The sequence below is a fragment of the Pleurodeles waltl genome, chromosome 1_2 (genome assembly GCF_031143425.1).
Source record: "Pleurodeles waltl isolate 20211129_DDA chromosome 1_2, aPleWal1.hap1.20221129, whole genome shotgun sequence".
NCBI lineage: Eukaryota > Metazoa > Chordata > Amphibia > Caudata > Salamandridae > Pleurodeles > Pleurodeles waltl.
In genome coordinates this window covers 463,451,947-463,477,475 of record NC_090437.1, presented here as the reverse complement: position 1 = coordinate 463,477,475, position 25,529 = coordinate 463,451,947, and positions in this window count along the sequence as shown.

The window sequence follows — 25,529 nt, the reverse complement described above, 5'->3', positions numbered from 1 at the left end:
CCCTTTCCTTATTTGCAGAGGAACGAGGCAGGGCTGCCCACTCTCTCCCCTTTTGTTTCTATTGCCACTGGAACCGTTAGCGGCTGCGATCGGCGTATCCCCCGGGATAGCGGTCATCCCACTGCCGGGCGGCGCTACCTCTAAGATATACCTGTATGCTGATGACATCCTGCTTACCTTAACTGACCTGGACCGCTCGCTGCCTGACCCTATGGCAATTATAGATGACTTTGCCCCCCTCTCGGTTTATCAGGTGCACTGGGATAAGAGAGAAGCCCTCCCTCAGTCACGGGAGACGACAAAATCAGCGATCCTGGGCTTCCCCTGCCACCGGACCCCGAAGCGCCTCAAATATTTGGGGATCCTTGTCAATCGCGGCCTAGAACGTATGATTGCAGATAATCTAGACCCTCTCATCGCCCGCATGAAACTTGACTTTGACAAATGGGCACAGCTTGGCCTCTCCATGTGGGGTAGGCTGCAGGCGGTGTGCATGGTCACAGTTCCGTGTTTCATGTATGTCATGGGACTCCTTCCTCTTCAGATACCTCTATCCACGTTGAGGTCGGTGGATGCCGCAATTAGGGCCTTTGTGTGGGGAACCACGCGCCCCCGCTTGGCAGCGGCCAAGCTCATGGCACGAAGGTCATGCGGCGGAATGGGACTCGGTGGAACATTACGCTCTAGCCCTTCATCTATCGCCATTGGTTGCCACTCTGCATAGCCCTGCAGAGTCGCCACAGTGGGTGTCAGTGGAGAGTGAGTTGCTCTCCCATAGGGGAGGCCTTAATGGACCGTATCGTAGGACCACTGTCCCCTCCAATGATCCGAATCCGATCCTGAAGGCGACCGGTGTAGCATGGAAGAGGGCTCATCGTCTTTTAGGGGTTTACCCCTTCCTCCACGCTCAGCTCCCCTATGGCATAATGATAACATACGAGTGGGGGGTGCAGCCCTGAATTGGCCGCAATGGAGAGACACCGGTATAATTAACCTAGACCAGGTATTGGAAACCAACAGACTCAAGCCCTTTCCTCGACTGATAGAGGAATTCCATCTCCACCCAACACAGGAGTGGAAATATCTGCAACTCCAACACTACATGGGCTGAAATCCTGATGTTATTCATTGGGGTCTGCAACCCTCACCCACAATAGCCTATCTGAAGACATGGGGAAAGCACAAGAGCGTTATGGCTGGACTGTACGAAGTCCTTGTCAGCTACCTGTTTTCTCGCCCTGTCCTGGATAGACTACGACTGCAATGGCAAGACTGCCTCCAGCTGACTATCGAGGCGGAGGACTGGGCAGACACGGTGGAAGTGCTGGACAGAGGGTCTCGCGAGGCTCGCCTAAAGTTTTGCCTCTTCAAAATACTACATGATTGGTATTGGAGCCCGATGAAGCTACATAGGACCGGCCTCCTTCCACATGCGTCGTGCTGGCGTTGCGCGGAATTGCACTGTGATCTACTCCACGTGCTCAGAAGCTGCCCATCGGTGCAGCCTTTATGGAAGGCGGTGGAGCATGCCCTGGCGGATTCAATGCCGCTCCCGCCCCCCTTGCCCCCTTCGCTGCTCATGCTCCACGACATGACCTCTCTCCCGGCCTTATCACGACCGCAAAAAAGACTCCTACACACAGCCCTGGCAACCGCAAAAATATGTATCCTGCGACACTGGAGATCTCTGACGCCACCCATGCCCGAAGAATGGATGGTGGCTATGTTCACCATCGCCGCGCATGAGAGGGTCATTTACAGCCTTCAGGATCAGGCTGCCATCTTTGCTCAAGTATGGGCTCCCTTCCTCCCTGATGTTTAACTGATGTCACAATCACTACTGCTGCTCACCAGCTGGCACCACGCACGCGTCCTCGTTTTTTTTTTCGTTTTTTTTCTTCCTTTTCTTTTCTCTTTTTTCCCCCCGCTACCCTTACCTTCTCCCCCTCCCTTCTTTTCCCACCCACATCCCCCCTCTCCTATCCTCCCATTTTCTACCATCCCAATTCTTCCCTTCTCTTTTGTCTCCCTAGATCTGGGACCAATGCACCTGACCGACTGGCTCTCATACCCCACCTCTTACGTCCTCCTTCTATCCCCCCCTCCTGTCTAACTATTCTTTTTTCTTGCTGTCTCTCCTCCTTCCCCCTCTCCTCCCTCCGACACCAGGTTCCTTTCTCCTTCTGTCTTCCCAACCCTCCCTTCTTTTTCTTCTTCTTCATCTCTCTCTCTTTCTTCTTCCTTCTTCCTTTCTCTCTCCTTTTCTTTCCTTTTTTCATTCTTTTTTCTTCCCCTCTTTATCTTCTTTTTTCTCTCTCCTCCCCGCTTTTTCTCCTCTCTATTGTCTCTTATCCTCCTCCCTCCTCCCCCCTTCTCTCCCCGCCCCGGCCTAACACTATAAGACTTGGACACACCGCTCTCCTACCATCCTTGCCACCGCAACCCCTGCTATTACATTATCCAACTACTATGGAGCAGCTTTTATTATCACCACTTATACAGTCTCAGATAGCTCTTACCACTCCAGGAAGGATACCGTCCGAGATAGACGCAAGCCTACCTATTTACTTCAACCACATGCCAGGGCGAAGACGATAAACAGAGACGTCAGATTCATAAATGGCAGACAAGCTCTGGAAAATTGTCCTAACCGGACAGTTGATCTCCACTATCTCCTCTTCCGTCCCCCCACTTTTTTTTTCTTTTATGAAAACAGACACCTGATTGACCTGAGTTCTTCACCCATCCCCAACCCCCTTCCCTCCACTTCCTATCCCCCTTCCCTATGATTCCTCCCCCTCCCCCTCCTCTTAGTATAGATTAGTTCCCTGATTTGTTATATGCCGGCGAATGCTACCGATATATAATTCATGTGGACTATCTACCTTTTTCGTTATATAGGGTTGTACTGTGTCATATTGTAAGGGTTGACATATTGTATACTGTTAAAGGCAATAAAAAACTACAACACAAAAAAAAAGACTTATTGAAATACCGTAACCATAGGACAGGGAAAAGACAAAGAATCAGAAAAAGAAAAAAAGGGGATGGTCTAACAGCAACAATTTTCTCATCTGAGAAAAATATATTGCGGTACTATTAATATTAACAAATACATGATGGTTTAAAAGTTCTAGTAGGAACACTTAAGTATATATTTTTTCTTATCATGCCTTTCAAATGCAGAACAAAGTTTGAAAGAACACTGGGGATCAGCTGGTGTCTATGGACTACCTATAAGATTATGCAGCTCAACTTTTTGTTTTTGAAAATGGTTACTAGGAGTCGTATGAAATAATAATTTTCTGTCATAGTGCCTCCTAGATGGAGGACAGTGTTTCAAACTCTACATCATTGGGTTTGGCAGCAGAATTGGATTCACGTACTACTACTGGTTGTCTCATAGGGGTTCTCAGTTTAACTCTTTGCTTTTAAAAGTTATTAAAGTAGCACTAAAAAATACTTCTGCCGTATTTTTGCACTACTTCACATCTACAGTCAAAAGCTCTGAAGTAACTGAAAGGAGACATTTAGGGACTCATTATGAGTTTGGTGGGTGGCCTCCACTGCCCACCAAACTCTTCCCGCCATCAGGCTGCCTGTGCGGCCTGAACCCAACCGGCCCTATTAGTAGTTAACTGCAGGGCCGACAGGCAGAAACAGAGTTTCTGCCCCCCAGCCCTGCAGTAAACAGGGCCTTAACATTGCAGCCCGCTCCTAATGGACCCAGCCGCAAGCAGCAGCACCCGTCGTGCATTCCACTGCCATAATTCGGGCAGTGGAATGTGTGACGGGGCTGTGCATGGGGGCCTGTGCACTGCCCATGCCAAGGGCAGTCCGACCACAACCGTGACCCTGACGGTCTGGTGACTACCAGGGTCATAATGAGGCCCTTAGTACTTTATGAAACACTTTATGAAACCTCTTTTTTTGATAATTCATTTTTATTTCGTTTTTAAACAGAGAAAGCATGACAGGCAAAGCAATACAACTGATAAAGCCAGACTACATCATAGACGTCAGCTACATCCGCATTGCAGCGAGGACAACCGGGCAACAGGAGCTGACCCACCTTCCAAAGCCACAACGGAGTCAAGTAAGTGGTATGTAAAAAGTGGACTTGGATTAAACAAAGTCTGGAGGATATAGTCAGTTCTCTAGGTGCCATGAGTGCTTCCCTTCATTTCCCGTCTTCTAGGCTACCAACTCAGGATTCCCAGCGTTCACGGAGGGGGGAGACCCACTCCAGGGAATTAACAACCAGTGACCTATATATACTTGAAACACTGCCTGACCTAAGAGGCACATAAGTAGCTTGGGTTCCATGAGTCTAAATTCTGGAACCTCCCCAATGAAAGTACTAAGAGACAATACGGCGTGCCGGAACTGCAGATATTTAAAAAATTGGGAATAATGCAGCTGGAAGTCAGCCTGCAGATGCAGAAAGGACCGATGTGTGAACCTTGCCATATGTCACCCTGGTGGTAAAACTCATAAGGTCCCACTTCCCAAATCCAGCCCAGCCAGTCACCTGGCAGCCCCATGTGGCCCTCCAAAGGGGAGTTTGGAGAGTAACCCTACAAATCCAGCCAGTCCAACTCATCACCGACCGCCACATCCCAAACACTGCCCTCGTGAGGTCATGGAGAGAGTGAGGGATTGGTGAGCCATATAAGTGGTCCTTCGATAGTCTCTTATGATATAAAGATCAGCTCCATTCTGTAGGATGGGTCATCTTGGTTACCATAGACCAAGTCGGTCAGGACTCCAAACTAGGAGGCCCAGTAATATAGGAGTATGTCTGCAGCCACAAGGCCACCATCCAGGGTTGACTGCATGCACTTCCAAAAGATGATACGAGGTACTTAGTGAGACCATAAGAAGGAAGACATTGCCACCTGCACACTGGTATACCAGCTCTTGGATTGAGAAGGGAGAAATTTTGCAAAACATATAAGAAGCATAACAGAACCATCACTTTAAACAGGGAAAGTCTCCCTATGATATTGAGCAGCATAGAAGTTCACCTCTCCAGATCTTTCTTTATTTGGGTGACTAGGTTCAGGTTCAGGGATCATGCAAGAGTAGGGAGGAGCAAAATGTGAATGCCAATGTAAAGGAAGCTTAATCTACAGAAAGGTATATGTGCCTGCTAACTGTGATCCTATGTATCACCCTTCAGGGGGATCAGGAGGTACTTAGAGTGATTGACAAGCAGGCCAGAAGCCAGCCCATATGGGTCCAACAGATGGAGCATTCAGGGAGCCACCCCCACGGGTCTGCCACAAAAAGCGAAACATCATCATTGTATAGAGCGATCCGGTCTTCTTCCCAGTCCTCCTCTCATTGGAACCCTCGAATCTGCGCATCGCAATGCACCCATGTTGCAAGGAGCTCTATTGCGAGGGCAAAATGATGAGGGGATAGAGGACATCCATGCATAGTACCATGCTGAATTGGGAATGTCTGTGAGAGGACCCCATTCACCTGTATTCGAGCCAGCTGTTCATCAATTAGAATTTACTGGAATTAATCCACAAACAGTTCTCTCAATAATGGGAGAAGATTCCGTTCTGGATTGCACAAAAAACAAATTAGCTTTAACCAGTGATTCCCCATACAGGGCCCCAAGGCAAACATAGAATTCTTACAATGTGCTTGCCATTTGGTATGCTCCCTCAATAGAGGACTGTAACACTTGAGATAGTCTTCACCACAACTTACACTACCACACATTGTACTCCGACACTTGTCAATTTACCAGAAGTGTTAAACCAAATTCAAAATGAACACAGGGCCGCCCCAGCCCTGGACTTGGGGATGAAACTGATGTGCAATTTTAACACAGAGTCCTCAATTATCTTAAGCATCATTAAAGGAGAAGCAGCAGCGATGGCATTTCACCAATGACTCCAGGAGATTCCTCAACAGGAACAGCAGCACAAGCTGCCAAAGATTATTTCTGAAACCTATACTAGTACAGGGCGGGACAGTCTGAGGGCCAGACCAACTAAACCACAAATTCAGAGTTTACCCCTAAGGAAAGAACTAAACAAGCACAACAGGGTTCTAAAAACACTGAGAGAAACAAAAACAAAACAAAGGCAGAAGTCAGAGAGGAGAATCTCTGCAACAGGAGACCTCTGAGAAAAGCGATAATCTCCTTAATAGAGAAACTTTAAAAACTTTAAAAAATTGATAGATATTAATATATTGATACATGTCCATCTTGTTCCTTTCAGGACACACCAGTTAAACGGAGTGAGAGAGTGGGACGATCGGAAACACAAAATGACTATGCAAAGCTGAAAAAGGGCTTACAACATTAATCAGAAGCTTATGTTTAAAAAAGGACAAAACCCCTCAACAAAAGCCCCAATTTAAAAAGAAAAAGGTGGTTGCAATTTCAATCAAAGATGCCAGCCGCACTGAGAACTGTGTTGAAGAACAGGATGTGGGCAGTGACTCTACTAGACAGCGCAGCATAGGTCATGATATGTCGCCAGAATCTTATAAATCATCTGGATGTGACAGCAACTAATGACTTTCTTGTTGTTGAGACTGCAGACAGGCACTTCTCCCCACCTGACAGGGTTTATGAATTAAATATTCAAATTGAAGGGGATATAGAGCACACCATTGAAGTAATCTTCTGGGAATCACTAAACTGTGATATTCTATTGGAGGAAAAAGATTGGCCACCTGAATTTGCCCACAGAGTACCTGGGAGTAATTGAGCGCCGTGTCTTTGCAATTAATAGCCCATTATTCCCCAAGGCAAAACCAGACCATTCATTTAAAATAATCTTAGACTACAGACACATGAGCAGTCATACATGCACTTATGCACTACAAAATGCACACACCACAGCACTCATTAACAACCTATTGCACAATAAATACAAAACAACCTTGGATATTTCCAATGTTTTTTTTCTGACAAATTATAGAACCTTAAAGTCGGGATGTAAGCGCTTTTAACTCATTAAGCTCTAGGTGGCACTTATGGGTATAAGAAGAGGCCAGGGTTGTTTTCAGCCCGAGTAACATCAATACTACATGATGTTCATCCTGAGGGTTTGTCGCATGTGGACAACATCTATCTCACAGATGACGACCTCAACATATATTTGGCCAGGGTGGATTGGGTCATGTTAAGATTCGCTGCCCAGTTCTACAAATTAAATTTTAAGAAAACTAAAATTGCTTTCCTCAGTGTCCTATTTCTGGGATACGAGCTATCAGATGAAGGCAGGAGCCTAGCCTCTCACTTTCTAGAAAAATGCGCTCAACTTCAACCTCCAAATACCAGTAAGAAACTGCAGTCATTAATGGGTTTCTTTAACATGGGCAGACCAAACATACCTGATTATGCACAATGCATAAAACCTCTTTATGACTCAATTTGTCCAGATTTTTCAAGCAAATACTGGAGAACAGAATACGCATGCATTCTTGAAGAACTGCAGCAAGACATGCTAGAAGCAAAACACTAACACACACGTGACAACAAAACAAGCTTGATCAACTTGCTGGTGCATTGGGTTCACCTATGTCCCTTTTAATGAGGGTAACATCATACCCATAGCATACAAATCTCATTTGTTCTCAAATGCAGTACATCGTTTTGCACCCACAGAAAAAATACTGACTGCCGTACTGATGGCTGTCATCAAGGAAAGGCCACTTGCCCAAGGGAAACGCATTATTGTTGTTACCTCAATGCCAGCCCTTGAGGCAGTCACCAAAGCCAGCACTCCAAACACTAGAGCATTACTTCACATTGGATTCAATGGGCAACCTCCATGACTGCTACTGATGTTGATTACATCTTTGACCCAAAACGTCAGACACAAGAATTCCTCCAATACGAACAAGAAAACCCCAAACCTACTAATATATTACCACTTGACCAATACAGAACTATCATTTACACTGATGGTTCAGCACAACCAGCTGTAGGTACTAAACATCAATACTCGGCAGCTTGCGCAGCGGTAAGCGGGTGATGAGTGACGGTACCTTCCACCCTCAAAACACCTAAACATAGACACTATGGCACTGCACTGCACAATTGGCAGAGCTTAAGGCTCTTGTCTTGTCATTCGAGATGTGGAAGTTTACTATTCCAACTCAACACAGACAGATGATATGATCTACTATGAACCACCAAATCAAATGGGTCCATCCACCAGCTCTACACCCGCTACTGTGTTTGTACAGACTGCTTTTGGTTATTTAATTGACATTGATGACTTTTCTTCTCACTCATCTGCTTCTGCAACTGAAAGACATGTAAGTTGTACATGTGGCTTAAAAACAGTTACTTAATGTATCCATGTTATTATCTGTGGATTGTGTTAAAATTGCTTGCCTTTCTGCTTTGGATTGGTTTCATTATTGTTTTCTTTCTCTTGATAAATGGTCACTATCTTTCTGAATGCTCTGCTGTCGAAACAGTGAAGGAGGTTTGGACACCTTACCTATCTTCGCATAAGGTCCAAAGAGACTTATCCCTTGTGAAAATTTTAGCAGTTCTTATTCCAGATGGGATTGTATGGGAGAAAGTACCATTTGATATATACGGTCCTACCGAGGTAATTCAAATTCCATATGTGTTTAAAATGTCAATGAGTGATGTTATTACACCTGGTATTGTTTCCAATGACTTGTTAAAAAAGTTAATTCCATGCTTTTTGAGTTTTTAAAGGAGAAGATGTGTATATGAACACAGAAATTATGGGGAAATATTCTGTTATCACCATTATGGACATTACTTTCTGCACCAAGCTAGCACTCTGAGATTAGTTTATAATTACACAGCATGGGAACATTGTTTAACTCCACCTATGGGGAATTCCAAAACGTATGTAGACAAGTTTGCATATTTTAATAAGCATGACACTAGAAATGCTGAGTCATAATATTTCAAAATGCAGCCTACTAGAGCACGGCAAATACTGCTAACCGACACAAATTGGATCTATTCAGATTTGTTTGTTTCCCAGCTTGCTGTTGAAGGATAACTACTGAGTTGAAGAGTGTATGGAGAACAAAAGATTGGCAGATACAGAGTAGGGAAGCTTTGTTTAGAGCATGTCTTATTCCTCTACAAATTATATTTTTAAATAACATCATCCAACAAACATTCTCTTTGGGGTTAACAAAAGTGAATTAACTAAATGCACCCAGTATCCCCACACCAGCTAAATTTCACAATTGCCAAACTTTTTTGAATGCCACTGAAGAACAATTGACTGCTTGGGTTCAGAATGGTACCTTCAATTCCTCATTCTTATGTCTCAGTGGGTGGTTATTTTGCCCAACTGACACAAATGGGTGCCAGGCACGTTTTGTTAATTCCTCTGGGGGTTTCAGAGCAAGCCGGACATACTCTTGCTATGTCTTGGCTCAATATTCAGGTATTGTTACTACATACAGGGGGTCATTCCGACCCTGGCGGTCCATGACCGCCAGGGCCGGGGGACCACGGAAGCACCGCCAACAGGTCAGAAAAGGGGATCCGGAGGTTTCCCGCCGGTTTTCCCCTGGCCCAGGGAATCCTCCATGCTTGCAGCGCTGCTTGCAGCGCCGCCATGGGGATTCCGACCCCCTTCCCGCCAGCCTGTTTCTGGCGGTTTACACCGCCAGAAACAGGATGGCAGGAACGGGTGTCGTGGGGCCCATGGGGGCCCCTGCACTGCCCATGCCAATGGCATGGGCAGTGCAGGGGTCCCCTAACATGGCCCCATGAAGATTTTCACTGTCTGCTTTGCAGACAGTGAAAATCGCGACGGGTGCAACTGCACCCGTCGCACCCCTGCAACTCCGCCGGCTCCATTTGGAGCCGGCTTCCTTGTTGCAGGGTCTTTCCCGCTGGGCCGGCGGGCGCCCTTTTGGCGGTCATCCGCCGGCCCAGCGGGAAAGCCAGAATGGCATCCGCGGTCTTCTGACCGCGGAGCGGCCATTTGCCAGCTAACGCCGTCCGCCAGGGTCAAAATGAGGCCCACAGTGTGGGTTAACTGTGCCAACAATGGTTACATTCTTCCACCTTAGCAGCTACCAAAGAACAACTTAGTTTCCTTTCAGAGAAAGTCAGTTTACACAATTTCTTGTTAAGACCCAGGAAGCCACGCTCAAAACGTTTCCTATATGTCATTTATAATGAAATCTGGAAACCTTCCTAGATGGAAGCTGCTGCACATTAAAGGCAGATTGATAAGGAAAACATGGAAAAGGCTTTAGCTGTTGTCGATAACGGCATGAACACTTTGTTCAACAGAATTTACACCTTAAATAATATTGTGCCATCCATGATTGGTATTATTCCGAATTACGTCCTTTTTACAACATGGACAAAGCTAGCTGTGTTCGATCGTGCAGTTAAGTTGAACACTGCAGGTTCTCAAATGTGGCCACATGCCTTGGAAGCACGTTAACTTTAATTTATTGTTTGCTGCTTTTAATTTGTCCAGACAACAACAGATAATGGCTAAAAAAGAAGCTAGTTATATCATGCTTAACACTTAGAAGCTGGAAAAGTTGCCTTTTACTGTAGCAGAAATCCCTTTACCAGTATGCTGAATACATGGAGTGATAAATCAGCCCATTTCCGCTTTTCGTTTCATGAAACGCTTAAAGAATTTTGCAGTAGGCAGGTTTCAGCGGCTAGTAGACAGTCACATGCATGAAGTGTGGGAGTTGTCTTTTGATTACAAGTATCTGAATGGTGAAACAGAGGTCTCTCTTAGCAGAAGCAAATGTGAGACTAGTGTTAGTCATTCTATCATCTGTAAGCATGTGTCCTTGCAGGGCGTTTGCAATGAAGGGAGGTCGCAAATTTGTCATGCTATCTGAAGGGTACTCCTGTCTCTTTGATTCATCCAGTATTTCAGATGCTTTCTAATGGAAGCTATGGGATCCTGAACGATCAAAGCTGTCGTGGAATGAAGCCAGGAATCGCTAATGTTTTTCCAGTTACTCAAATGGTAATTTGTTGCGGACATGTTTTATTCCCCCCTCACAAGAGATAAAAATGGCAGACTTGTGGCCCCACATTGCAACTTCTAATGTAAATTTTGATAAGCAGAGCAGACTAAAGGCACTACTGTTTGAAAAACATGTGGCTCTGACATCAGCCAAGGAGCCCTACGATCTCCAGGTCTCAAGGTCATCAACTGTGATACAGTCCCTATTAAATACCAACTTCCTCAAATATTTTGAAGAATTGTTGACCAAAATTTTCAACACATCAAATACTGCAGGGATTGTGTACTTTTTTAAGGCTGTCGGTTCTGGATTTGTCAGCACCTTCCAGACCCTGTTTGGAGTCATACCCTCAGCCACACATTCACAGTTTTCGAGTATCTTTGTCGGATTCCCTATAACTTTGGAATTATTTGGCAGAGTTCTGCTTCTGCTATTTTTGATACCCAGTAGCAGACCTATCTCAGCAAAGGGGAGTGATTGAGCTACCACCAACCCAGCTGTATCATACTCGCATGATGCAGTATTTTAGAGCTTCCTTGCTAAAGGAGCTGGAGCTAGATTGGTCATTGACATTCCAACCAGTCCTGGTAGTGTGTGTACCAGTTTTCCATTGCAATTGGTGCCTCTTCGAATGTGCACCTTTAGTGTGTCTTGCTGTGCAGCCTGTGCCTCCTGTGGACAAGGATCTGTTAATGGTCTTGAGGGTTCATTCACGGATATGCCCCATGAGACTGAGGTTGATTCACAAGGCATCCCATGAGCCACCTCTTGTGGATCTACTGGCTCCAACAACATCTGGCACAATGGCAGTTTACTCTGCACCTGAGGTTTCTACACACTTCTGCTCTGTGGATCCCTATGCCAATACATTGATTAATCTGTCACCTGCCGAAGAGGTCTCAATCTCCCTAGATGACATCAGAGATTTTCTGCAAGATCATAATTACGTTAGAATTTGACCACTGTCTTTTTCAAAATGTAAAATATAACACCAAATTGCCTTTTAATTTGGGTTGTCTGTTGGCCTGCTTTGCTTGTCGACATAGAAATTTGGTGGTCATTATGACAGTGGCGGTGACTGGTAAAGTGGCGGTAACACCGCCAACAGGCTGGCGGTAATTTCCAATGACCATGGTGGTGATACCTCCCATAGACAGCCAATGTACCACACCAACCTCCAGGGCGTTAATAGCACTGACCACAGCGGTAGCCATCAACAGCCAGGCGGAAGACAAGGTACTGCCCACCATTTTATGACATAGCAAACTGCCAGGATTTCCGGGGCGGTACCAACGCCATCAAAAGCCTGGTGGAAACATAACACAGAAATCGAAAGACTCACCAACAAATACACAGAGGACTCTGCCGCCGCCGTGGAACCAGAACTTCAAATTTTCCCAATGCTCTTCTACGCCATGGCCCTCCGGGACCACCAATTCCGATGAATACGACGACAGTGAGTACAGCCACTTAGCACACAAGGGAGGGAGGGAGGAAACGGAGAGTTACACACACATGCACACAACACACACCATTCACACACACACAATACACAGAACCAGCTGCAGAGTTAAACCAATGTCACAGGACACACATTAAAATGAAACAAGGACCACAATGATTATTAACAAACACTGTAATTTGATGCCAACAGCCACCATATTGTCCATTCAATACAAATGCAGGCGACAATGTCCAGAATGGGTCAATAGCCAGTCCAAAGTACAAAAGGGCCACATGGCCACAGGGCACAGTCCAAGGCCCAGCTTGACTCCTGACACAATCCGGAATCCACTGTTCAGGGGCATCATGTTGGAAATGGGCAGGCACCTCAGGAGGAAGGGGGAGGGGTGAGGGGTACCTCAGGGGGAAGAGGGGAGGGGTGGACGCACCTCAGCTGAAGTGCAAGGCCACAGTCTCTGAAATGGGGGACTTCCCCACTGGTTCTGGAGGGGGCTCCTTGTACAACAGTCCAGGGAGGGTGGCCTACATGCCCTCTGCTGGAGGGGAGGGCTGCTGTGTCTCTGCTGGAGGTGAGGACTGCTGTGCCTCAAGGGGGACATTCAGGAGGGTCTCATTTCCTGGCGGTGGTCTTGGTCTTGGCAAGTGTCTCTGGCATCTGTTTGGATCACAGGGAACATTTGCGGGGTGGTTCATCTTCTGCAGGGGGAGGTGTGCTGGTGGCCTGTGGGTCCTGTGGCAGGGCCTCCTGTCCACTAGCTGCAGCAGATGTGGTGGGCTGTTCAGTTGACTGGCTAGTGTAAGGGGCCCACTGGTTTGCTGTAAATTCCCTCATTATGTTGGCCATATCAGCCAGCACCCCTGCTATGGAGACCATGGTGGTGTTGAGGTCCTGCAAATCTTTCCTGATCTCCTTATGGTTTACCTCCTGCAGCCGCTGGTTCTCCTGCATGATGTCAAGAATCTGGCCCATCTTGTCCTGGGATTGTTGGTAGGCCCCAAGCACATTAGTGAGTGCCTCCAGGACAGTTGGTTCCCTGAGCCTGTCCTCCCCTTGGCATACAGATGTCCTCCCAGTGTCCCTGTCCCCCTATGCCTGTGTCCCCTGAACGGTGTGCCCACTGACACTGACCCCAGGACCCTGATTGTCTTGGCTGTGAGGTGTGCACTGGGGTCCCCATACAGGTGGGCATACTGCTGATTGATGTGTCCTGGGGACAGAGGTGTGGGGACGTTGGGTGGGTGCTGTGGTGTTGGATACTGAGGGGGGAGGCTCTGTGGTGGACTGGGAGTGGGCTGAAGTGCCCGACTGACCAGTGGTCCCTGATGGGCCACGAAGTTCATCCAGATCCAGATGTCCAGACTTACTGTCATCACTGGGTCCATCTTCTGTTGGGGGACTGGATAGCCGTGGCTCCTCCTCAACGCTGGGATTGGCTGGGGCACCTGTGGGGATGTAAGTGATGTATTATGCATCATATCTGTGACATATTCTACATCCCTAGCTTTCCCTATATCGTTGCTGTTGTCCTGCCACCTTTGTTTGTGTATGGTGATGGATTGTGGGAATGTTAGTTCTCCATGCTGGGCATGCATAGGTGGTGGGTATCCATGCAGGGCTGGGAGAGCTGTACATGCAGTGGGTATTGCATGCAGGGCTTGGCATGTGCGCCAGTCACATGTTTAGGTGCACTGTGTGGGATGGAGTGGAGTGTTGGGAGTCAGGGTCAGGGTGAGGGGGTGAGATGGCATGCTACTCCAGTGAGTCCCTCAGGATGCAGGATTGCCAAGACTTGCTCCTCCCATGCTGTCAGCAGTGGGGGAGGAGGTGGGGGTCCATCGCCATTTCTCTGGATGGAGAGCTGGTGCCTTGCTGCCATTGAACGTACCTTCCCCTGTAGGTCGTTCCACCTCTTCCGGATGTCATCCCTTGTTCTTGGATGCTGTCCCACGGCATTCACCTGGTGCACAATTCTCCGCCATTGGTGCATCTTCCTTGCTATGAATATTTGCTGTACCTGTGCTCCAAACAGCTGTGGCTCTACCGTGACTATTTCCTCCACCATGACCCGCAACTCCTCATCAATGCAACGGTGGGCATTTCTGGGGACATGGGTGTTGTGTGGTGTGTGTTGTGCAGTGGATGTTGAATGATGCAGTGGGGTGCGTGACGGATGGTTGGGTGTTAGTGATGTGTGTAGTTGTGTCTGTGATTAGCGTGTCTGTCTCTTGGCTATTTTTCGCGTTCGTAAAGGGTTGTGGGTTAAATGGGTGTGTGTTTTATAGTGCTGTGGGTGGGGGTGTGATGGGTGTATTAATGTCAGATGTGTGTTTTTGGTATTGGCCAAGTTTGTGTTGTATTGTTTTTGGGTGGCCATTCTGACCGCTCCGCTGTGTACCGCCAATGGTTTACCGCCGTTGAATTTCAGCCTTGATGATTCGTTGGTCATAATGTGGAGGGCGTTGTTTTGTTGGCATGATGGTGTGGGTGTTCTACCGACACTTTATCACTTACCTTTGATCTGGCAGATTTGTGTTTGTGGCAGTATTCTGCAGGTTTAGTGTGTATGTGTCATAATATGGCGAACAGATGTTTGCCTCCTCAGCGGTATGTTGGTGGCCGACACCGCTGCAGTAAGCAGGATTTACCGCCAATGTCATAATGAGGGCCTTTATTTCTTATGTATGATTTTATATACATTTTTAGGCTTTTAGTTAAAGCATTTTTAGGCTTTGGAGTTTGAACCCTTTTTTCGGCAATAGGGGAGGGTGTTGTGGGTCCATTTTAGCTCCTTGCCTGGGGACAGTATTTAGCTTAGCTGAGGCTTGTGGCCTGTGCCCTTTCACCAAGATAACTTGCTCTGTTTTCATTTATTTGATTTTATTCATTTTTAGCACAGCTTGTTTTAGTAGTGATGGTTTAGTTTCATAATCACTTGCAATTCTGCAAGAGCATTATTATCAGTGTTATGCATGACATATTTTCATTGTGTTCTTTGACCTGGGATTGACAAGAACACAATAAGAGGAACGCAGGATAATAGTTTGTTATTGCTGCCACAAGATTGTGCAAACAGTCTAACACTTAGGTACATACCCGTGTCAGGCTTATTTTGCAGGAACCAAACGTCCTTTGTATTGTAGGACAAAGGGTGTTGGGGGGTTCCATCACGTATTTCCATCTACACTACACGTCAGTTTGCAGCCGACCTCATCCTTTGTGTCTCTACAGAGCATGATCTGGAGACTGGTGGCCTGACCTTGTACTAAGGTCACAGGGGTGGAGTGTGCTACTCATGGACACTGCGTGGACAGATTTGGCTTACACTGCTATGCTCTTGCTAAAGGTTAGAGAACAGGTTTAGTGTAGGAATTATATAGTTATGTTTATGCAATATGCTGGGATTGTTCATCTTTACATCTCTAATATTCTCAATCCTGATTTTGTTATTCCTCATTATCCTAATCATTGCAGCTCATGCATTTTATTGTAGATTGCAGACTTTTCAATATATGTATTGAAAACTTCCCTTCATCTTCTTTCTTGCCTGTGTGTATAAGAGACTTGTATTTGGAAAGAAAAGGGTAAGGCTTGTTCACCACTATTTCCCTGAGGCGTCTTCATAGTTCCATGCACTAGCCTGCCACCAATAATCTTTATCGTTTAGGTTTGGGTGAGATGCTGCTAGGGAGCCGGGAGGGTTGGGCTGACAGCTGCCAACTGGAGTGGGAGTGATTCAGTCGCCTACATGCAGAGGTGCTGCCACCCCAAATCTAGCAGTCTCGTTGATATACATGAGTTCTTATGACAACATTATGAAACCAACTTTGGAGTGTGCTAACCACGTGCCCACACCGAAGAGTACTCAGTAAAAAGGATACCGTGCTGCTGGTGATATAAGATTTACGTTTCCACTGTACCAACCTGATGTAGTCCGGGAAGATGAGGATCCTGGAGGGTTGAAAACATGTGGAAGCCTTCTCTTGAGCAGTAAGGAGGATTACATCTCTGTATTTATAGTTAAGGATCTTGATGATCAGCAGTCGTGGAGTTGTACCGGATGGAGGGGTCACTGCCAGCAATCTATGTGCCCTTTCCATGACAAAACAGGGACATAATTGCCCCTCTAGAACCCATGACAAAATTCACTGCTCCAAAAAGCTTTTGGGGACGGTCCCTTGGCTCCCTAGAGGAAGCCCACAATGTGCAAGTCATTCTGGCAGGCTGGGTTCTCCACGTCATTAGTTCAGTTCTCCAGGATACAGGAGGCTGTGGTTAGGTGAGACACTTTGCCCTCTGTTGAGTCACAGAATCCTCAACTTCCAAGATGCACCCCTCCGTCCCAGCCACTCGGTCTGCAACACTGAAGAGGTCTTTGCACAATAATGCAACATCCACTCCAACTTCCCCAATCCTGGTCTCAAGGGCCATTTGTGAGACCTGAATAACAAGGAGGATGTCTGTGGCATTGGGGAGTTATGACTTACATGCATACAAAGGGCTAGTTGCCCATGTTTGCTAAGTTTATACACACCAATAGCCTCATGAATCAGACACAATGGCTATTTTTTGTTTGTAACGTCACCACATTTTATCTATGCCCATTAGTAGCATCTTTGATAAGTTACCAAGAGTCAAGTCCTGGTGAGTGTTTTGTTTAATGTATAAGATTTTTAGGTCTGGGTTTATGAGCCATCCGTTTACAAGTATTCATATAAAAACTGCTTTTCTATGGGAGATGTATAAGGTAAGTGAATTGACACAAAATCTAGGCCCCTGATGATGATCTACAGCTAAGGGTAGGGTATGGTAGTAAAGCAGAGGGCACTTTACTATGCTTGCTCTCCAGCTTGTGTATGCATGGAAGCAGATCAGTGGTGTACGTGTAGTCTTATAGCAAACAGTTTAACATAGTGATCGTCTCACAAGAATCTTGATATGCCTCTAAAATGCAATTGAATCATTTGGTGAGAGGGGATAAATCGTCTTCCAGTTGCATTAGACGGTCCTCCATGGAGTGCATTGTATAATCTGGTAATTTAGGAAGAGTGATGTCTTGATATTTCTGGCCGTGTGGATTTGGGACTTGAAGTTTGCAGTGAAAGATTTTGGTCACTGGGAGTGTGTGGAAGGTCTCCAACACTAGCCATGTCCATCACCACTTAATGGTAGTATCCAATTCTATAACTCTTTGAGTTTTTTCAACAGGGAGTTGTTGATCTTCTCAAAGGAAGCATTGCTGCTAACCCAATTTGAAGTGTAAGGTAGATTTGGCAAAGACCTACATTGTGCATTATGCATCAATCAGTAAATTCACCTGAAAAAGGGAATAGGGAACAGTAAGGTCTTCTTGTTTACCTCTTCAATATACCTGTGTCTCTGATTACCAAAATTCTTCCTAATTTTCTTCTCTTCTTCTTCATCACTATGTCGCTTTTCCTCTCTGCGCCCATATTGCATATCTTTCCTCTGACCCGTCACACATTTCATTTAATTTCATTTTACATACTATAAGCGCCCATTTCCCATTCTTTTTGCCCAATGGTCTAATTTTCTCCTGGCTGATTCACTGCACAAATGCCTGCTCATCAACAAATTGGTTCCACATTCTCTTACCACTGTGTAATTTACAATCTAGGCACTGTGATGTTTTTATTTTTATTTTAGCTCTGTAGTGGAGATACTGATACCTGGTGCAGGAGCCTGCCTCTGGAAAACCACATTGCAGTAAGTCATACAAGGAACATGTAGGACATTCTCTTTCCACAGTTCTTTAACCCATTCAGTAGTTGACTTTCATCATTCTCTACATCCTTCCTCATCACCATCACCCAGTCCACACTTGTGCTGCAAATAGTGCATAAAAGGACTTTTTAGCATGGCATTATGGGTAATTGTTCTTATCTTCGTCTGTAAGAGTGATTTGTGTTTCTTCTTCATCGAAGCAGAATATTGCTGGAGTATATTACCATTCTGACATAAGTGCCCATTGATAGATCTGGGCTGAACACCATTATCGGGCTCTAGGCTTTCTTAGACTTTGGGCTGTCTAAGAGATAAGTAATCAGAAGCTCTCTTTTTAGAATATCCATGGGGAGCACATTGTTATTAACTTCAATCTGGATGTTGCTCAGCATGAGTCAATGTGAAAGTCGGGTAATGCAATTTCCTAAAAGAGCCAAACGCAAATGGGAATCCATCAGCATCAATGTGGACATTGTCTCATTAAGTTCACAATAATTTGACAAGCTGCCAATCAAGAGGAATCCAATGGCACTCTTTATAATAAACGGCAGAGGAGAAAAATGAAGCTGCCCTGGGTAATTCAGAGCTTTTGTGTGGAGGAAAGATTTTGAACAAGCTTCCCAGCCAGGTAGTAGGATTCTTCCATAGTGAATAATGTTAAACAAGTTACAAAAGCAAAAGAGTACTCTGGCTAGTCTGGGTGTGGAGGCAAAATATACTATACCCCACCCTCAACAGTTTGAAGGAGAATGACAACTGGACCACCAGGTGAAGGTTTACTATATTTGTTAAGTACAGATAATAATGGCAATGTTCTGTTATGTGCTCGTGTTAGTGATAAATAATTTGTCTAGATTACGTGACTGCAAAATCCGGACTTTTCCAAGAACATCGGTGCAAAAAATATAAATTATGTATCTTTCCATAAAAATGTACAAGAACATGAATAAAGATTTTCTATAATCAGAGAACACCTGTCTCATTAACTGTAGCTGTGCTGGTTGGCCTGATTTTTGGATTATCTAAAATGGCATATTTCCTCACTGGCCCTAGTTTACCCAGCTGCCTCACTGCCACTAGTTTGCCATGACTTCTACTCCTCCAGAAACACTAAGGTTCACTGATCTAGATGTTGGAAGACATTCTGACACATCTGATGCCTGATCAGATGTTTGTGTTACTCTGTCCCACAAGTATAGGTCTACACCTAGCCTCTGGGACATTTGGAGCTGTGCTGCCATGGAGGAGGAGATCTGTTTGCCCACCTCTTTGGAGCTGTACTGCCCTGGAGGGAGGACATGTCTGACCCTGTGAGCATAAGCCTGAGTGAAACCTGCATGGAAGGCAAACTGCTTGGAAAAGAGAGCTATGGATCTACAAGACATTTTTTGGTGCAGGTAACCTGACCTGGAAGCATCTGTGTTCATCTACATCACCAGAAGGTTGGCTGAATAGCAGGATCACTGCCTCTGTAGCTGACTGTGTGTCCAACCATGTCCCTGATTGCCAGGTCCACACTTCCGACCCACATGGAAAATGACCTGGCACTGTTACCTTTCTCCAGTAGGAGTGTGTAGCAGGCCAACCCATCAGTCAGTGACTGTGCTAAGTGCATATCCACTCCAGAATCTTGCAACATACGCTCAAATTCTCACAAGATCCTGCAAATTCTTAGTGGCTACCTTGGGCATGTACTTTGTATAAAAGCCGCACTCAAGCAACAGTTTTTCAAAGGAACACAGCCCAGTAGTATCATGCTTCTTGCTCCTGATTCCAAAAAGGGTTGTAAGGAAGAAATTCAGAAATGCTACATTTAACTCAGAGTGGACAGTAGTCCAGTGGGCATCAGGTCTTCGGTCCATCAAAATCCTGCACCACATTCATCGAAGAAAACTCAGGTACCTGTGGTAAAAAAATAACAGAGAACATTCAGAAAAGAATCAGTTTTCAGGTCGAAACAAAGAGTGATCTATTGAAAACGAAACAAGATACTCATCTAATTATGTGGAAATCTGTTGTTTCTTCAGTTTGATAGTCGGCAAGCCTTGCTGAACCATCGGAGGGTCAAGGTATTTGAAAGTTACAAACAAAAAGTTAGCATTATTTCCACATCCAGATAGTAGACACCTAGGAGGCAAAGGCCATAAAAAAAGGTATGCACGTAAATTGATCTAGCGCAAAATAAAAGCCCTTGAAAAGATGAGCGCATAGAGCACTTTAACACAAATACAGACTCTTGAAAGACAGCCACTTGTACGATCAGAAAGAAAACCCATATTCCATCAATATGTGAATAAAAAGAATTGCGACAACCTGAAAAGAAACAGTCATGACTTTCACAGGCAAAGAATCCATTTTTACAACTAAGGTACAAGTGTATTTTTCAATAAAGAGATGCTGATGTTCTAAATCTGTTTCCAGATGAAGGCACATTTTCAGGAAATCAATCAATATAGAAAAATTAGAGAAGTAAACATGAGGCGTCACTGGCCTAAAGCAAAGACTGCTGAGGTATGATATACCAGGGTTTCTGAGTACAGAAAAGCTGTGACTGTAATTAAGCCTACAGCAACTTTATTGATATTGATATTGTGCCATTGTTTAATCAAGGTGACTTTGAGGGCCTCGAGTGACCAACCCAAAAAAACAAAACAGCTCGAGACCTGTGAAGGACCTCCAAAGCAGAAAGTCAGGAAGAATCTAAGCTGCAACTGTCTGAGTTTTTCTTCATTCCACTACCCTGTTTGATAACACCGGCTCCCAGTTTAAAAATCAGGGTGAAGTTATTTTTGAATGAAGTTTTAGCAGGATTCTTAGTCGCTCCTGCTAGCATCATATCTGACAGGTTGGTGGCCTTGAGTTCTGGCAGTGTGTACGACCCTTGTAACTGACTGACTTTTTGTGAGTCTGTATCTACTTTTCCTCTGTTCGAGAAGTTCACAATGGTTTATGCCTTTCACTTTAGGTCCTAAATTGTGTCCTGCAGACCGTTCAAGTTATCAATTTAGGGCCAGCCTTTTCTGAAATACGGGTCCCTAAGTTTGGGGAGCTACCTTGGGTGTTTATCCAACTCGCAGCACTAGTAGATTCACTAGAAAGCAGTGTTCAAATTGTGTGACTACTCTCCTCTAATGGGGAAAATGTACATCAACGTGGGGCTAGAACAAGGCTGTGTTTCGACACCCTTATTATTTTTAAACCATATGTTGTTGACACTGGTCCCACTTTAAAAGTTCAGTAAACCTGCTAACTGAAACTGAAAGACCCGCATTTGTATATTATACAATACTCAGAAAATAAAGTTTTGTTATACCAGACTTAATGCAGCACTGCAGTCTGCGATAAATGTCCCAGGGATAGTATAATCTGCATAAGGTAAAAGTTAATCACTCAAACTCGAAGGTGATGGATAATCTTTGCATGTGACCAAAAAATACAAGTCTCCTGGAAACTAAGGACCTACGGAGTGTCACAACTTATAGGAACCTAGCGGTTTCACTCTTACCTCCCGAACATCTAGCATTCAAGGGATTTCCTAAACCCATCTCTAAAAACACTTAGATGTAATAAGAGCAAAGTTCTTTCCATCACCAAACTGTGAATCGAAGTCTCTCCCTGGGCTATTTAGTACCAAGCTGAACAAAAGAGTGTAATTTTTCCAGATTTTTTTTTTTTCGCCTCAGGTGATTAACTAGCCAGAAGGAAACTGATCTGAAATGTAAGCTTCAGTAGCAAAGACTTCTTCGGAACGTAGTGATCCTTAGATATTGCTTCATACTAAGATTTGGGGATCTAATGTCGTTTAAAGGCATCTTAAAGCAAGAATCCGATCCATCTCTTTACGCAGATGCAACTCCCAGGCAGCAAGCGGTCTAGAGGGCCACAATCTCCTAAGAGGCATCTGCCCTGGAATCAGACGTTGTTGTACCTCGGCTTAAAAAAGGTATTGAAAAAACAAGTCAGTCTTATTTCAACTGCAAATTAAATTGACCTTTTTGAAAAAGGTGCCACAGTAGTTTGGTTTTGGTCAGTTTAGAACCACCAAATCCCAAGGTTATCAGCATCTTGCCCTGTCATGGAACCTGAAATTAAATGACCTCCAACTCTGTTGTCTCCCCTTTGATTTAGAACTGACACAACGTAAATGTAAGAGACAAAATCCAGGTTATCGTTTTTGCCGTTACAGTCTCGAAAGCTAAACTCATGTTATATGCTTCTGCCCACCCTTTGTCAACAAATACAAAATGTTTTATTATCTGCCCTTTGTCACATAGGCGTTCGTAGTTGCAAGGACATTAGCTGCCACTTTTTTAAAAGCTGAGGCGACACTAAGTGGATTTGTCAAGCTGATGAAGGCCATAATAATCAATTTAATTAATCTGCATGAATTAAGCCAAATACCAACTCAGTAGCTTGCAGGTATTCAAGCCGAAATGAATCCGAACACGCCAATGATTATTTAAATGTTCAATTTAACTTATTTATCTATTTCACCCCTCTTTTTACATATTATCTATTGAAATTATTTTAATTACCAATAGATTTCAATTCAATCACTACATGCTGACGAATTGTTTTGAAGATCAGTTGGGGCTGTGAATCGTATCCCACTGAGCAGTGTCCAGAATGCCACAGGCTACCAGATCCCTGGTGGTGTATTTAGCCTAAACACTGGAACATGGACTTGGGACCGGTTTTATTTTATTATCAGCTCCGTGGGCTAGGAGTCCCGGTTCAATTTGCGCGATAGGTTTTTAGACTAAGATACACTGAGTTTCCTGGAAAGCAGCCCAACTGAAAAACTAGGATAAAGGGCAGATTCATAGTAACACTCAAGATAATTTGTAAAATTATGTGCAGCACCTTTATTCATTTAGAAACCTTCCTCATCGCAAAGACCTGGCCCCAAAAGATTTTGGGAGATTGAGAAGAATTTGCATTCTTTGGTTTATAGATTTGTAGCACCCCCAAACCACTAAATTATTTTTTATTTGAGTGAATTAACAAATACGCACTACAGTACTATAATAGGCGATGGAAAGACCTGAGAAGTGCTAGAACCTTCTTATTTTTATGTTGATCATCATTGAGCGTGATCATGGGTTGAACAGTATCTAAAGACCTGACTTAGATGTTGGCGGAAAAGGGCACTCCTTTGCAATGGCGATGGAGTACAGTTTCAACCAACTTAAAGGTCCTCCTGCCAGATTTACAGAAGGACGGACCTTCAGTATGTTGACGGCAGAGACTACTACATCTCTGCAGCCTACATACACCTCCGATGCCTCAAAAGAGTTGGGGCTGTCGTAGGGCCTAATTTAAATGTTGGTAAATGGAGTTAGTACCGTCATCATGGCAGAGAACTTTACTCCCACCCTGCGGAGGGTACTCTGCCCACCACACTTAGAGATGTCCGCAGACCCAGAGGACATCGCTTGCATTTACAGGACCCCTGCAATGGAGATTCCTGTAAATACAATGAACGCTTGTCTTGTTACGCCCCCAATATGATGGCGCCATATGAAACAATTTATTTTATTTTTTTCTTTTTAAAAACAAAATCCCAAAGCAGGATTTTGTTTTTGAAAATAAAAAAAGAAGTGAAACCCCACCTTGTCATGGGAGTTTTCTCTTGTGGTGTGGAAGTAATTGAAAAGGTTTTATTTGTACATACAGCCATGTTTTGGGTAGTGATTTGTAAAAGTAAAAATTGGATATGTGTCTGCCCACTCTGAATAAGGTGGGAGAACACACAGCCAAATCTCCAACAGCCCTTACTCTGTTGAGCCATTAGATGGATAAGTAGACAGCGGAGACAGCATAGTCTTTGCTGTCTAGATACTGAAGGTCTGTTGTCTGTAAATCAGGGGATTGGTCCTTCAGGTTGATAGAAAAGGTATCCGCCACTGTTGCAACAGAGTACGCTTTTTTGTCAATATCTATATCAAGCCCTAAGTTACCATCCACCTTCTGCAGTTGTTTTCACTGATCAATGAAGCTACTCTTGAAGAGTCAAGCGTAAGAACCTTCATTATCCAATGGGAGTGTAATCGTACCCATGGGCTTGGAACCCTTTTGGTAACCAACTGTACCTAAGCATAGACACAGCAATGTGACCTCTCTGACTCATTAAAAAGGCTCCATATTAGTGAGCTTGCTGAGTGGATTTCGGTTCAAGACTTCAAGACTTCAAGGAGATATGTGATACCATGCGGAAAAGGCTGGCGGAAAGGCAGAGATCACAGTCCACACAAAAGAAGTGTTGCGTAAACTGAGGGCCTCATTTACAAGGCTGTATTGCCATTCTTTTTGACACAGCAGTGGCCCTAGCAATGCTCCACACTGCTCTAGATTTACAAGCGGACACACTGGGCCCAATGCATCAGTTTGTAAACCCTTGCGTCACAATATTCTTCTGCCAGGTATAATGTATGCAGGCAGGGTGTTCCCACGGAAAAAGCCATGCAGAAATGATGCAGTGAAATTAACATTTCACTGCGTCATTCTGCGAGTTCATTGCGCCAGGATATTACTGCCTGCTCAGAGTAGGCGTAACATTGACGCAGGGCTTTTCTCTATGGGGGCCTCCTCACATTGCTGGAGTAACATCATTTTTTTGACGCTAGTTCAGCAATGCATGAGTTTAGTGCCGACAGATCCATCAGAATTTCTGACGCATCTGTGAAAACAAGCACCATGGAGCTCTGTATTTTAAATAAAGTGCATCCATGGCGTCGTTAGGGGCTGGTGCGTCAGATTCTTGCAAATGAGGCCCTTAGACTCTAGCTTAGCTTTACAAGGTTTGCCTGCAAACCCATGGGTGTCACGAGTGAAATTAGTTCAATGCATTAGCAATTGATTGTGAAGAAGCAAGTTTTGTTGTAGCCATACACAACTCCATTGAATACATAGTAGAAATGGTGTCCATGTTTTTAGGTTACTAACAGTCCCTCAAAAGGGATCAAAGGATGCAATGGTAATTTGAAAACCCAATTTCATTCTTTTCATTATCCCACACACCAACTGCACCAAGTATTCTCTCAAAAGGAAAAGACACATCAGCAGAAGCTTCTATCCTCCTGGACTTGGCTAGGTATCAGCTTTCACTGCAGAACAGGATGCAGCAGCATAACTGCAGTCTGAAGATCTTCGGGCAGCATCTTGCTTGATAATCTGGGGTGAAGGATCTCTCCTCACAAGTGGTCGATTGGCGGGCCTTTTATACTATATTTTATGTGAGGTAGGAATGTCTGACATAACCTTAGTGCATCAATATGTTAATCATAGATGACTCTTCTTACGAACAAATGAGGTATGTTAGACTTTTCATCCT